The sequence below is a fragment of the Macaca mulatta genome, chromosome 5 (assembly GCF_049350105.2).
Source record: "Macaca mulatta isolate MMU2019108-1 chromosome 5, T2T-MMU8v2.0, whole genome shotgun sequence".
Classification (NCBI taxonomy): domain Eukaryota; kingdom Metazoa; phylum Chordata; class Mammalia; order Primates; family Cercopithecidae; genus Macaca; species Macaca mulatta.
This window is the reverse complement of record NC_133410.1, coordinates 151,758,896-151,774,954: the sequence shown is the minus strand read 5'-3', so window position 1 is coordinate 151,774,954 and position 16,059 is coordinate 151,758,896. Positions and strand designations below refer to the sequence as shown.

Below are 16,059 nucleotides of genomic sequence, written 5' to 3'. Positions count from 1 at the left end.
CAGTACAGCAAAGGCCAACACTTACATGTGTATGGCATGCAGGCACACACCTTGCCCACTCTTTTTTTTTCCAAACACTTTAAAAATCCTTCTCACTCATCATGTGTTCTTATCTCGATTTTTTTTTTCAGCCATGTTTACTTCCTAATGGCACCCTTCTCTCTTGGAGTTCTTTTTAGAGCTTTGCAAAATTTTATCAGTCTGCTTCATGGACTGCCTGCTCTCCTCCTCTTCCTGCCTTTCAAATGTTGGTGTCCCAGAATTCTGTTCTCCTTCTACCTCTCTTGTCACTGTCTATGCTGTCTGTGCTATCTTTGGGTAATTTCAATCACTTTCATGGCTTTGCCTATGAACAAGTTGCTCACAAATCCCATTTTCCTCTCTCTTCTCAGATCTTTTTCCTACTCTGGGGTTTATTGAGTTTTAACTAAAAAGGATGTATGATATGTGGTCTTTTCTTTCAATGGCATTTTAACTTAATTGCTATTGATTCCATATATTAATGAGAAATAAATACTGTCTTTAGGTCTGTATTTATTCAAAGTATTTTGATTTTTAGTTGACTTAAGAATATAGCAATACACATTTTGTAATGTATTCAGATCATAACTATGTTAGATATTTAATGTGCACATTTAATTTTTATTGGTAATAAAAACCATAATACTAAAATAAGAATTAAAAGCCACTTCAGGGAATATAGGAATCTTAATTAATAATATTTTAGTTACTTACATTTAATAGAATGATTCTTTGAAATTACCTTGTCTCAAAAATTAAAGCATAAAAAGAACTTACAGATATCCAGCTTTTAAAGCACTTTTATATATAGAAAATATAGACAAAACTTAGTCATATGCATAGACATAAACTTTGTTTTGCTTATGTGGAAAACATGTTTTCTCAGTAGCCATCGGTAAGTATATAGTAACCAATAGAAAATGGAAAATTGTACTTTCTTTAGTCTGTAGATACATCCACAGGATTTTTTTCCTTTTTAAAAATATAAAAATAAGTTAATTCTCTTAGAATTTTCTGTTACTAGTTAATTCCTCTGAAGCTATATTGGCAGAGAAAAAGCGACTCTGAAATTATTCAGATAATTCCGGAAAATGTTTTAGTTCCACACAAAGTACTTAGTTTAAACCATGCAAGTTTGACTTCACCTTTTCTCAAAGGTTTAAACTTAATTTTATTTTGAATTTAATTTTTAAAAGTTGTCTACAGGTGATTTGGGCATAGAAGACAATTTAAGGACAAGCCCAGTATGTAAGTCATCTATTGTGACTCAGCATCATCATCTGCTGAAACCGTAAGATGACATATGCTGAAACATTCAAATCACAATCTGTGACATCTTTAAATTTCAGTAAGTAAGACAGAGCAAAATATTGTGCAAATATGCAAAATAACACTGTGTCGGCTCCTTGTAATCAGTGAGGCAAGTCTGTTTTAACTCCAGGTGTCTCCATAATCACAGCCATGGCCTTGTAAACAGGTAGTGATGTGGACAGAACCACCTGTGCCGCGCTGCAGACCCGCACAGAGGTCTACTGGAAGGCAGGAGCCCGAGGCGAGTCCACTGAGCGTGCGCACTTCCCAGTAAGTACTCCAGCTGAGGCCCAGTTTCTCAGTATTTGAAGAGAAGCTTTTGGAAACTAAGTGGCATATGTGTGTTTGTGTGTGTGTGTGTGCCTGGAGGGGTATGTAGGGGTGCTCTTACTAAAAGAAACCAGGCTTTCAAGGCTATTTTCTCACTATGAATTGAACAAATACGATTTAACACTCAAATATGAATAATTTTTTTTTCCGAGGTATTATGGGTTCTTCCATGAAAGCAGCAAAAACCCTTGATTCAGTGCATGAGAGAGCTGTAGGGAATTAAAAATACATGGTTATACTAGTTTTAAAATATTGTAGCCATTACACATATATCTAGTTTAAAGTTACCTTCTGAGTAGATTTTCTTTTTGTGATCCTCGAATTTCATAAATTTTTTTTTTTTTTTTTTTTTGAGACAGAGTCTCCTTCTGTGGCCCAGGCTGGAGTGCAGTGGCCGGATCTCAGCTCGCTGCAAGCTCCGCCTCCCGGGTTTGCGCCATTCTCCTGCCTCAGCCTCCCGAGTAGCTGGGACTACAGGCGCCTGCCACCACACCCGGCTAGTTTTTTTGTATTTTTTTAGTAGAGACGGGGCATAACGTTTTTATTTAACTGTTTCAGTGTGATTTTTGCTGTGGTTTGGACTACAGGGTTTGGACCAGAGCATTAAATGTGGAACAACAGTATTTTCTACCCTTGGCAGTGGTAGCATTGGAATTAAGAAGAGGAGAAAGTGATCCCAGGGAAAACACAAGTAAGATGTGAGGTCCAGCTGCCATCCTTACATGAGGAACCTTCTTCTAATGCCATCCTTGAACGTTCTAGAATTTATTTTTAATAAAAGATATCATTTGTATGCAGAAAAGTTTAATGCCTGGCAATATTTTTACTATTTTTCAGACTGCCAATATTCTACCTATGCGTTACACTGACTGTGGAATGCAAAATATGCATGATTACACAGAATATTGTTATCGAGGAGATTTCATATGAAGGTTGATCTATCATGTCGGCATTCTACAGAATTTTAAATCTTATTATATTGTTAAAGATGACATTTCATTTTGGCTTGTGCATGGCATTCTGTTAAAAGTCAAACATTAATAAGAACTTGGAGAAAATTGTAGCCTGTTATGTTTGCAGAAGTGTGTTTTTCTGATAATGAAAGGATATTTGGAGACCTTCATGTAAGCTGCCTCCAAATGCCATAGCTTGTGTCTTTGTAACATTTCGTGATATTCTTCCCTACCCATCCCCTCTCTTACCTCATTTCCACTTGACACCACTACTGACCAAATAGGGTAGCGGAAGGTTTTTGTTTTCTCTTTTTTACTTTGACCCAAACATAGACACATGGTTTTCCCGAGTGCACCATAAGGAAATTGTGAAAGAACATTTAGACAAGAATTTCCTATGGCCTAAGGCGGTAACTTGCTTTATAAGCTGTGGCTTCCTCATGTTCAGCTTGGCTTCTGAGTTTCCTTGCCTCACTGTGACACTAGTGATTAACTTAAGGAGTTTTACACTAGTCCTCCCATCTAATGAGAAAATGGGAGAGAACCCATTGAAAGGGGTGACAGCCAACAGGGACAGCTTCTGAAATACATAAATACATTCTAGGACACACCACTCCTAATTTTGTTTTAGTTCATCTTTACGACTAATAGAAAGAAAAGGGACAAGAAAGAACATTGAGTAGAAGAGAGGCCAACATGACAAAGAATAAGAGTGTCAAAGAGGGATGCAGGAGAGCAATAATCAAGGAAGTGAGCCAGCAAGTATAGGTGTGATGACAGAAAGAAGTGTATATGATTTTCTAAAACTTTTATAAAGTTCCCATGTTTGCAAATTTTGTTGTTCCCTATTGTACTACATAAGTCTGTACCTGTAGATCAATTAGAACTACCATGTAGAGAGACCCAATAAATGTAAATTCTGGGCCTTCCCCATATTGTTCATATTTAATGTCACGAGATTCTTCCTTCCAGAAGATTCTCATATTTCTGTTCCATTTGTATCTGCTATTACCTGTATTCAAATGCCACCTTATTTGCTGTTTTATTTCCCATGCTCATCTATTGGACCTGACCAGTGGTGCAGCTTCTTCACTTCTGAAAGTTGGTTTGCCTCTACCAGTTTGCCTTTGTCCTTTCGTGGTAGCTACTCTGTTTGTGTTAATAACCAAGCCAAGACAATGGTTATTGTTATGGATACCATAGGTAGTCTGCATGGTTTATTTCACAGCTTTGATTTGTTAGTGGGTAAACTCAAATACCTTCTTAATCTCTCTAAACAAACTAGACAGGGCTCTATCAGGAAAAGATGGCACATTCAAATTGAGTAATTTGAGGAATATACTGGTTTGCAATGATGGTCTGAATTCTTTATTCTTCCCCCATTTGTCCCCTGTGATACATGATTTTGCAGATTTTTTTCATTATAGGCAGGGTGACCTGCCATATCTCCTTACTTCCTTTTTCTTTTGGCACTGGGCTCAACCTGGTGGTTTGCTTTGGCCAAGGCAGTATTAGCAGAATGGATACAAGCAGAAACCTATGCACTGGGGCTTCCTCTCTTGTGCCTCTTGCAGCGCCTTGGGAGCATGCCCAGGATAGCCTCCTGAAGGTCAAGAAGCACGGAGAACAGAGCTGAGGCTGTCTGAGATCAGTCATCAGACAGCTGTCAGACATATGCGCAATCCTGACCAAGGGTTCACTAGTTGATAGTCTAGCTGATACCTGAGATTCAAGCAGTAAGTGCCTATTGTTGAATGCTACTGAAGTGTTGCAAATTTTGTTACACAGTATTGTGACTATAATATGAGAATTTAATCTGGGGACTTTTTACAAATGTGTGTGGGTAGAGCTTAGGAAAACCAGAGTTTAGAAGTATTAATGGCAAGGTACATTTACCATGCCTATGCCTGAAGGGGCAAGGGGAAAAAGTGGTTACCAGAACTTAGAAAAAGAGAAATGTACATGGAGACCCGAGCTGTCAATTTCAAGTAAGGGAGGCAGGCAACCTGTGATTACATTGCAGGGAACTGGGGGGATAAATACCCTAGTCTCACTCTCTCCACTGGACCCAGTGATAAATTGTTAGAGGGACTGGAGCCAAGACTGCATAAATATCCTTTCAGGGCAGTGGTGGTGTTTCAGTGACTGAGCTTAGCAGCAGATCAGAACCAGGCTCTAATAAGCCTCAGCAGGCCTGAGTATTTTCCTTTTCTTAGTGCATAGTCAACCTAGTAAAATGGCCACTGATACGTGTTCAGGAAGGACTGGGAAACACTCCTGGTCTTGTGTGGACCTTCCCCGAGGGTCCGAGCCTCTCCCTCAGTCAAGGCAGGGCCTCTGAATTTGTGAATTTGATTGCCCTGGGTGGATAAAAGACCATAAATCCCTACTCTGGTGATTTAAATTTCTGATGATCATATCCAGAATATTTCTGCCAACACATGTACAGACATACCTTAATTTACAGCCCATCTGCTTCATATCTAGGGATTCCATGATCAATTTACCATCCCCACAAATCCCTCTGGGCCAAAACAGTCTGGCCCCATTTTTCCTAGAGGTTTATTGTTTAATTGCATGCACCTTATTGCTTATGGTTAGTGAAAATGCCTTGTCTCTACCCCTCTGGGATCTCATTATTTCCACTGAAATCAGGAAGACAAATTTTAATGCAGCATCATTATCTCTGGCCAACATAGTTTTTCAGCCTCTTGGTGCTGTTCTCATCAATGCCTTGGTAAAGGAAGCATTCTTTGGGCAGCCTGTGGATTATGGTTAGAAGTGGTGAGTAGATTACTTATAATAGATTCATTCCAATCTCTCATTTACCATCAGGGCTTCTTCCTCTCTAGTACTCAGTATGTTCCAGCATTTTGACCTCAGTGATGCAGAGCAGGGGTCAGCAAACTTTTTCAGTAAAAGGCTAGACAGTGAATGTCTTAGGCTTTGAGGACCATATAGTTTCTGTCTCAACTGCTCAGCTCTGCCATTTTCGTTCACAAGTAATCTCAGACAGTATGGAAATAAATGAATTTAGTTTCGTTCGTATGAAGCTTTATTTACAAATACAGATGGTGAACAGGGTTTGGCTCATGGGCCATAGTTTGCTGACCTCTGACACAGATAATTTTGAGATTCAACTTCAATTGGCCAACTTACCAGACTATTAACATCACTGCCATGTTTATGACCTAGTACATTTTTCCTGAATCCTGGGTGAACAGACTCTCGACTATTAATTCAACTGGGTCAAACCTTGTGCTTCATTCTTCCTGATCTGATACTCAGAATCAACATCCATTCATGCTTCCCTGCCCTGCCATACACGTTGCCTCTCTTCCAGTGTGTAGACTCTATCCTTTGGAGCTGTTCTTGCATTAGTCTGTCTGGATTATGTAAAGGCTCTACCTCTTGTTAGGGTACAGAGTCCGTGAGAGAATTTGGGGTGAATCACAAGAATAGGCATTAGTTTGTGAGGGGACAATGGTTTCTGGCCAGTCATTGAAAACCTTTTATTCAGGAAACAGCTGGGTTCCTCTGTTTCTGTTTCATCATCCTTTCTCTCTCTTTCTCTCTCCGTCTCTGTCTCTCTCTCTCCCTCTCAGTATATATATTTGTATTTATATGGGCTTATTTTCCTTATGTATGTTTACACATTTTTTTTTTCCTGAACCATTTGTAAGTTGAGACTGTACCTTTTTATCCCTCAATAATTCACCATGTATTCCTAAAAAAGAACATTATCTTTGTTGTCAAGATCAGGAAACTTAATATTGATACAGTGCTATTATCTAATCTACTGGCTATTCAGATTTCATCAATCTTCTTCTCGGCTGTTATAGCTTTTCCCTGGTTCAGGATCTAGTCTAGGAGCATGGAAATTCTTACGTCTCTTTAGTTTCAGTCTATCTAGAACAGTTCCTCAGCCTGCATTTTTCTTGACTTTGATGATTTTATAATTTTGTAGAATAATTGAGTTATTAAATTATTTTGTAGAATGACATTTAATTGGGGTTATCTGATGTTTTCTAATTTTTGTGTGTGTATGTAGTTATTTTTGGCAAGAAAACAACTGAAGAGAAGCCATCTACTTCTTAGGCCATTGTACCCAGAGCCACATGATGTCAGATTGTTCTAATACTGGTGATGCCAGCAGTCTCCACTATAAATCTACTTTTTTGGTAATTAATCAGTAATCTATAAAAAGGTATTATGTGAATACATAAAAATATTGTTTCATAGTAAGGTTTTACTTCCTAGTTTTAGCATCCACTGATGATTTTTACACTCCATCTTTCTTTCTGCATTTATTAGTTGTCATTAAACTATAAGGGAGAGATTTTCCTCTTATTTGCTTTCTTGTGTCAGAATGAACTCATGTATTATTTTATTCAGTGGATTATAATCCATTACCATCATTAGTTTGCTGCTCAGATTGTTCTAGATTTGGCCATTGGGCCTTTCTTTAGGCTGGCTCCTGTGACTTTTTGATGTGGCCCTTTGATTCTGTCAACATTTCCTGACTTTCTGGATCAGCAAGATGTTCCAGGCTCATCTTGTACTTTCCCAAAAGCAGCCCTGAAATCAACCATTTCTGCAAAGGCTCTCTGGATCGTTTTAGTAACAAATGGCATTTAGAAAGCAAAAACTTGGCATGAGATTTCTCATTGCTACTGTGAGTCATTGTTTTTAAGCCTTCTCAGTAGACAGAGACAGGGTAAATGTGTACACTATATATATGCATAAATCTGTGAGGTCTTTAATATCTTAGACACAGATCAATTATAGCAAATCCTTCTCTATTCTGAGGATAACCCTTAAGATGGTGGTCCTGGAGGCTCAGGTAACTTTTAGGAGTGCTAGGATTCTTGAAGGATCCCTTATCAATCATATAGACACACAAAGTTCATTTGACTTAACTTAAATAACCAACAAATATTAATTGAGAAATTACTATGTCCTTCCCTCCCAGATTTAGTATTATTAAAAAAAAAATCACCTAGTGATTTCAGAATACACAGAGACGTACTGTAGGAAACACATTCACACAATTCCAAGAATATGGTTGAAGTTACCAGAGTAAATAATTTATATCATATCTTTAGAGAAAACTCTCAAGCATAATATGAGATGTAAAAGTTTGCCTTAAAAATCAAAAGAATTCATTAAAATCATTTCTGTTTCTAGTTGTAGTTCTTGATTTAAAAAACAATGCACTATAACATTTTGTTGTCTGATTATATAACTCTATAAAAATTAATTATTCCAGTGGACATTTAGTTGTTTCTGTTTTTTTTTTTTTTAATTGTGAACAATATTACTATGAATATTGGTCTACATATTTCCTGGAGTTTCTCTAAGAATTATAAATACATTACAAATACTTTAATGCCAAGTTGTGGTCTAAGATTCATGTTTCAATTTACATCTTTACTAGAAGTATATGTATAAGAATCCTCATTGCTAGTCTTACCAACATTTCTTATCGAACTTATTAAATTTTTTTTTGCCAATATGACAGTTGTGCACTGTTATTTCTAGTGACTTTAGCTTATATTTCTTCCAGAGATGTTTTCTTTTTTTCTGCCTGGGGTCTTTGGGCCACCTGAACCCCTTTGTACAGCCAAGTGGGACTGTAGTTCAGCTCTTCCACCTCGAGGAGACTAAAATAGGTTCCTGACCTATTGCTATTAGCAATTTACATTGGCTCCAGCATAACACTGGCGTTGTGTTTGCTTGTTGAGGACATTTCTAACCTTATTTCACTGTTTTCCAATAGAATTTTCTTTCTTTCTTGTACCCAGCAGTGAATTATAGTATTTTATCTGGAATCTAGTTGTATTAATACCATAGTAGAAGAGAGCTCAGAGAATCTCTCCCTTTTAGGTCCAGAAGCTGAAGTCAATGATGTACGTACTTCTTTTTTTTTTTTTTTTTTTAAAGCAATATCCATAAAGATCACCAAACATTCCTTTCTCCAAATCTAAACTTTCATGATCTGTTTTGAATTTCATCCTTCTTCCAACTCAGAACTGCATCTACTCACATTGAATGCCAGAGGAGTAGAGTAAATATTGTCAAGATTGAGAAAGGAAATTTGCTTATTTTAACCTTTGCTATTTGCTCAAAAGCTTCTTGTGTCTTGCAATCCTTGACATTCAGGATTGAAAGATTCTGGCTTTCCCAGTCACCAGTTTAATTATTCCCTCCTCAAGGTCAACAGTTAAAAGCCCTGAATCACATGGTTCCAAAAGAGTAGGAAGTAGAGATAATTGGAGTGGGGAATGGAGTGAACTCTGTTTATTGTGTAAGGAAATTCAGCCTGGGGTATACCCTGGTGCACCCCAGGGGACTCTAGAATATTTTTCCATTTCTGTTGAAGCCATATTCACAAATGGAGCCCCAACAGATTATTTTGGCCTCATGTTCTAACCCGGACCCCATGCACCCAGTGCTGTTAACCACACGGAGTTCTTTACACTTCACCTGATACAGAAGACATTTTCCACCTGTTTTGCTGGTGCTGTGCCCTTTGTTTGGACTGCTTTCCTGCTTTTCTCTTCCTGGTAAATGCTAAACCTTTCTGGTTCAGGTTAGATTTTCTCATTTTTGATCTTTTTCTTGCTTCCATGACACTTTTAATACATTGAATTATGTCCCCCTGGCTTGCAAGTACATTTCAAAGCCTGGGAATGTGACTCCCAGAGAACCTTACACAGAACTGAGTATGAAATAAGGGTTAATATTTAATAGGTGTTAAATGAATAGCTGAAAAAATGAACAAATAAATGGCCAAATTATTGCCCTTCTTGGAGGGGATTTTGAGGCCGGATTGAAGCCCTCCAGAATGATCAAAAGAGTGAGAACTATCCTTAAAATCTGCTTAATGAAACCTATGGCATGAGGAAAAGAAGCTTCTCCGGTTCTTCACAAGCCATAAGTCCAATTGGACAGTGTCATTCTTTTGCACCCCAAAAAGTGAATGGATGGGAACAAAGTGTGTAGCTGCTTCAATTTGGTGTGTAGGTGGACATTGAGCAAGCTCTCGAGGCTCTGCCAGGGTACTCTCCCAGGAAACATCAACAACACCTAAGAGTGAGGGGCATGTTACAGATAGAGCTTCAAGACCTCATGTTCTCTGCTGGTGGATGAGAAGAGTGACCCGCATCCCTTCTGACCTGTTTCTGGTAAGGTCTTGGCCTTTACATTCTAACATTTTTCTTTGAGTTAGCTCTGACTCAGATTTCAGAAGCAGACTGATGACCACTTTGTGTCTGAGATTCTGGCCAACATGTTTTAGACATTAGAGGTGTCATCAACTTTCTGTGACCCAGAACCTCCATGCCCCTTTCATATGCTCACAGTAGAGCTTTCCCCACTCCTCTTTCAGCAATTCTTTGAGTGATGCCATCTTTTTTTTTTTTTTTTTTTTTTCCACAGAATCTCACTCTGTCGCCAGGCTGGAGTGGACTGGCATGATCTCGGCTCACTGCAACCTCAGCCTCCCAGGTTCAAGCGATTCTTCTGCCACAGCCTCCTGAGTAGCTGGGATGACAGGCCTTCACCACCAAGCCCAGCTAGTTTTTTTGTATTTTTAGTAGAGATGGGGTTTCACCATGTTTGCTAGGCTGGTCTTGAACTCCTGACCTCAGGTGATCCGCTCTCCTCAGCTTCCCAAAATGTTGGGATTACAGATGTGAACCACTGCACCTGGCTGCGTGATGCCATCTTACCCCTGCGGGGCAAAATTGGGATCTGGGAATAAGTCCTGGAGGTGCGACCCAGCTTCTCATTTCTCTCACTGCTAGGCTTCTTCTGAGTTTTCTGATAATGAGGAGAAAGATATGGAGCAGAAGTGATTAAATGATTAGAACTCGCCTTGGCTTCCAGACACTGAAAAGCTGCTTTTGACTTCTCCATGTGTAAACTACCTGCATGCCTGTGCTGGATAAGCCTTTGTATGGAAATTGACAACTGAGTTCCTCATCAAAGATTTTTTTCTTGCTAGTTTGTCATGTTCTTAGCTGTAGTCTTAAAAGTTTTCATGATATTATTCATTTTCTAAAACAAAGTTTTCCTTCCATGAACTAAACAGGAAAAATCCTTTTCATTCTTGGGTCTATATGGTCCAAAATTAAGCTGAAATTCAACTGTGTAAAAAGTGCTAACATTGGGATGGATTCATTCCAATTAGGAGGTGATAGTCTGGTCATCAATTTAATCAGCAAATATTTACTAATAATCTCCATCCTTCCCTCTTTCTCTCCATTATCTCTTTCACTCCTTTATTTCTTCCTTCTCTTACTTTCACAGATGTTTAGTGAACACCAAGTGAATAATACAAGCTTTCATGTTATAGACAACTGTTAATCTAATGGTGAGGTGATTGAAAAGTGCTTTCTGGGATGTGTCACTCCATTCTACTGCAAATAGACTGTAGTTCCATAGGTTTTAAGTGTTTCAGTGTTTAAAATTTGTAGGGCTCTACAAATGAAAGAAGGGATTTTCTATGCTAGGTGGAATTTTCTCAATCTATGGTTTCCATCATCCCAATCATCTCCATTTCTAAGGAAATGATAAGGGATATGGAGAAGGTACAGGGCAGGCAGCAGTGGTTCTTAGGAGATACCTGGATGTTGCATATATCACTTCAATTCCTACCTTATTAGCCACACTGTCACCAGCTACACCTGGCTTCAAGGGGCCTGGATCTAGGTGGTCACAGGCCAACCAGATATGTTGTGGATCTTATTACTAAAAGGAAGAAAGGGAGAACATATCTGGGTAATAACTTGCTGTTGCTGCCTCAGCAGATATCCAGCAGATAATATCTATAAGAGCAAATGGTATGAGATAATGTCATGGAACCCACAAACCTTGTATCCTTGGAGGAGTTGGTTTCTGGATTGAATTTGTAAGTTGGTTTAGGATTAATTTGGTGTAGGATTTCGACGTATTCGTTAACCTGGGGCACACTTATTAATCAGAGAGAAATTATGCAGTAAATGCTATTCTTTTATTATTAAAACTTATAGTGACACTCAACATTTATTTTTCTTTGCTGTTCTCATGATAGTGAGTGAGTTCTCATGACACTGCATTGTTTAAAAGTGTGTAGCACCTTCCCCTTCTCTCTTCCTCCTGCTCTGGCCATGGAAGATCTACCTGCTTTCCCATTGCCTTCTGCCATGACTGTAAGTTTCCTCAGGTCTCCACAGCGATGCTTTCTGTAAATCCTGCAGAACTGTGAGCCAATTAACCTCTATTCTTTATAAATTCCCCAGTATCAGGTATTTCTTAGCAGTGCAAGAACAGACTAATACAGCCAGTCATTATTTATTTTTGTTAGTTTATCTTAAATGATAACAGCCTTTTCAGTTAAGATCTGCACTGATGAAAAGACAAAAAGTCTAGAGAGATTATTGGTATTAGAAAATTGTATTTTACTTCATTCAACATGGGTAACATTTTCAAGCTCTGAAAATGACTTTTCTATGTACTTATAAAGGTCTTAAGTCCTCATATTTCTCCTCTACTCAAGTAGCAGGGAAATGTATTTACTCCTACTCATGAACATCTAAATGCTATTGGTGGTAATTCACAATAATTTGATAAGAATTGGAAATGAAGGCAATATTAAAAATACAATGTGCACAATAATAAAAAGTGTAATGGTGGTTTTGACATTACCATTTCTGGCTGATATTAGGATTGGTGCCAAAAAGAGATTATTTTGACACTTGAAATATTATAAGAATAATGAATTACATCTACTTGACATTATCATTTATGATGATGCTTATTTCCCTTAATTTTAATTCTGAAGGGTAAGATAAAACGTTAGTCTTTTTTGGATGATTAAAACACATTTTTAATCTAATTTCCCTAGGCCAAATAGAATGAAGATTTGAGAACTTATGTGAAAAAGTCAGCAATATTTTTAGATTACTTTATAATGTACACACTGCTACCTTATTTACTTTACATGTAGTATCTGGGCATATAATTATTTTTTCCATTTTACAGGGGAATGAAGTGAGGTTTAGAGATATTAAGTACAATAATTCATTCAATAGCAAACATTCACTTGGTAGAAAAACCAGGGATAAAGCGATTTCTATCTCCAAATCTTGTGTACTTTCTATACCACTCTGCTTCCCATTATAATTAACAAACAATCATGATAATTTATACTTAAACATATACTCTATTATCTGTCAAATTACTCAACTTATCACCTTAGTTTCTAGTACTTTCTATACCACTCTGCTTCCCATTATAATTAACAAACAATCATGATAATTTATACTTAAACATATACTCTATTATCTGTCAAATTACTCAACTTATCACCTTAGTTTCTAGTACATATTTCCAAGGAGAGACTGTGGCATGCCTTTCTTCTAAGATTAAGCTCCCTATAACTGTTATTAAATGTGTTCATGTTTATGATCCATGTTGAATGCTGTTCATTGTATCTCCAGATTTGAGCTCTGGGCAAAGATTAATATGCTCAAAATTTATAGATAGAGTCCAGGCTGCTGCTGGATGGTTGTTTCTCAAGTTCTGGCATCTCTGTTGACTTAAGGACCATTCAACATGAGAAAATGGAGCCCACCAATTTTGGTAAGTTAAAAACATTTCTTTACAATTAACATTTTAAAATTTAAATTTAAAAATTAAAAATTAAACCAATTAAATATAAAGCATAGACTTTCTAAATTTATAGTTTTTTTTTTGTTTTTTTTTTTTTCCATCTCAGTGAGATCACATTGCTTTAACCTTTCCTTAGAATAACAACATCTGGTTCAGTGATGGATATTTTGAGCTGCTGGTTAAGACTCACCTCTTTTTTTTTTTTTCTCTTTGTTTCTTTAAAACCTCTAATTTGCAGGGGTTTAGGGAATATGTCAAAAGTTCAAGGTAATCATATCAAATATATATCTAGTGATTTTGCAGATTTTTTTTTAACTGAAGACAATATTCATTGCTTCATTAGATATGGTTATAAGCTGACCACACTCAGAAGTTGGGAAATCTAGTAAATGTTTTATTTTGGGAGGTGAGGTTGATGGGCCTCTAAATTTACTTTGCGGTTTCATTTAACTCTGTTCTGTATCAGAATTTACGTGTGATAATAAAATGTTTTATAACATGTAACATGTAAAACATGTTGTCAGTTTCTGTTTCTTGGTGTGAAGAAAATTATCCAACATTATACAAGTTAAACCCTTAGAGACAAACCATTTGTTTCACAATTTGTTTTTCTTAAGAAACCCTGATATCTTGTCTTTAACATGTGGCAGTGTAGTCTCCTGTACTTGCTGACCATTTCTTTACATAGTATACTGAAACTAAAGTTCTCAGAGTCTCCCTGTTTCGGACATTGGTTACATGTTGCCTACCTAGCCCCTTTAGCACTTCAATTTGATGAATGAAATACAATCTGGTAGGACTGTATTAGGTCCTCGTCTTCTACAATTTGAGGTGAAATATTTTAATCTTGTGTAGAGGAAAAAGGGGAGTTAAACAGCTGGCCTTCTGTCTCATTCCAGTGGCAGGCTTTCACCAGTCTGGTCTTGATTTGCCACAAATGCTGGACTTCCGATTTTTAGCCTCGGGAACTGATTTCATTCCTTCCCATTCCCAAAGGTTCTTCTGTAGCCTGCCATCAATTCTGTAAGCTTTTGTTACCATTTTAATAAGTTTACTTTTCTCTAAGTCAGTCAGAAATTGGTTTGGTTGTTTGTAACTAAAGAACTTTAACCTAATTATATTCAAAATGATTGCTATTTTCTGCAACACTGAATCAACCACATTTTTAAAATGAATACAGCAAGATATTTAACTGATTTTTTGGTGCAAAAGCTTAGTAACACCATTTCTTGCTGCATAGCTAATGACTGTTATTTAAGTGCTAATCCCAACACACCCTTTCTAGACTATGTATCCCTCAAAGAAAATTGTAGCTAATATTTTTTAAAATGTCTTTTGTCCTTTAGTATGAAATCTTAGAGTTAAATGTGATAAGAAATCATCACTTTTTCCTCTTATCTATTAAATTATCTAATATTTAATTGTTCAAATTTTAAAATTTTTTGATTGTAATGGATTTTTTAAACGTACCATATTATAAGAACTGATTTATAAAATACATCAGTGGTTTCATCCAAATCCAAGATTATATATATATGTTTGTAACACCACATTTTGTGCCGCTGATTCTAGGTGATATCCAATAAGTTCATTTGATAAAATGAATTTTGTCAATAATGTAGGTTCTGTTTTCTTTTTAGCACAATATTTTTATTATCTTTAGAGACTTGTTATGAGCAATAAGCTTTCTCTATTTTCGCTAGAAGATGTGCAATATGAAAAATGCTCCTGTTGTTTTGTTTCTTCTCCATCTTTAGTAATATAACCATTTTTTTTTCTTTCAGGAACATCATATTGTAATTGCTCTGGAAAAACACAACTGGTTTACGAAAGAGACCATGTGATTTATTTGAAAATGAAGCAGAAGACTTAACAATGTTTTACTGAAACTGCCATGGGGACCAGAAGTGAATGGATCACAGGTCCAATAAAATTCACTATTGAGGCTTATACAAATAACCACTGAAGATGCAATTGTCCCAGCCTATTCTGTATATTCATATTCATCTTGTATGTTTATGATATTATCTAAGCAGTAATATTTAGGTTAATATTTTCTTTAGTACTATTATGCTTTAATAAGTCAACTCTAAACCATAATTTTTGCTTTCATAGTTTAGCAATTAGACATTAGCAATAGTAATGATAAACTGCAGTAGAAACAATAAAAATTCAAAAATAAAAAATGTAAGTAATAAGGACACAATTGATGTGAATACATGTTCGTTTAAAGGAACTACAGCCGGTTAACTGGATGTGAGCTATCATTAATAATCAGCAGAATACTCCTAATATATATGCATACTTTAAGGATAGAGTGATTTCCAAGAAAGTAAAATAATTTTTTTTGAATTAATAATGTCTATATATATATGTGTGTGTGTGTATGTGTGTGTGTGTGCGTGTGTGTGTGTGTATGTGTATATATATAAATCCTATTGGTTTGGTTTCTCTGGAAAACCCTGACTAATACACCAAGGTCTTTGGTTCCTTCGTGTTGTGACTCTGCTTTTCTAAGATCTATTTTAAAAATACCCAAAGGTATAGCTTGATGGGCAGAGGTACACTAAGGTTACACCACATTTTTAACAAAGTAGGTTTCTGACACTATAAAGATACTGAAGTAATGATTGTGAATACACCCCACAAACAGATAGAAAGTCAGAACAATTTGGCATATCCAGGCCATTTATTCCATCAAGCTGCATTATATTTGACCCAGCAACCTGGTCAATATAATCTGCTGTTGAGATCACCATCACAAATAACTATGTCAGGGGAAGTAATA

At 36.7% G+C, this 16,059-nt stretch overlaps 1 long non-coding RNA gene across 1 annotated transcript; it reads left to right on the top strand.

The window, feature by feature from the left end:
- Positions 1–10,055: 10,055 nt before the first annotated feature.
- LOC144340845 (uncharacterized) lies at positions 10,056–15,620 on the top strand. The gene is made up of 3 exons (XR_013417311.1): positions 10,056–13,241; positions 14,171–14,294; positions 15,056–15,620. It is a non-coding gene; the product is annotated as an uncharacterized LOC144340845 (long non-coding RNA).
- The last annotated feature ends 439 nt before the right edge of the window (positions 15,621–16,059 follow it).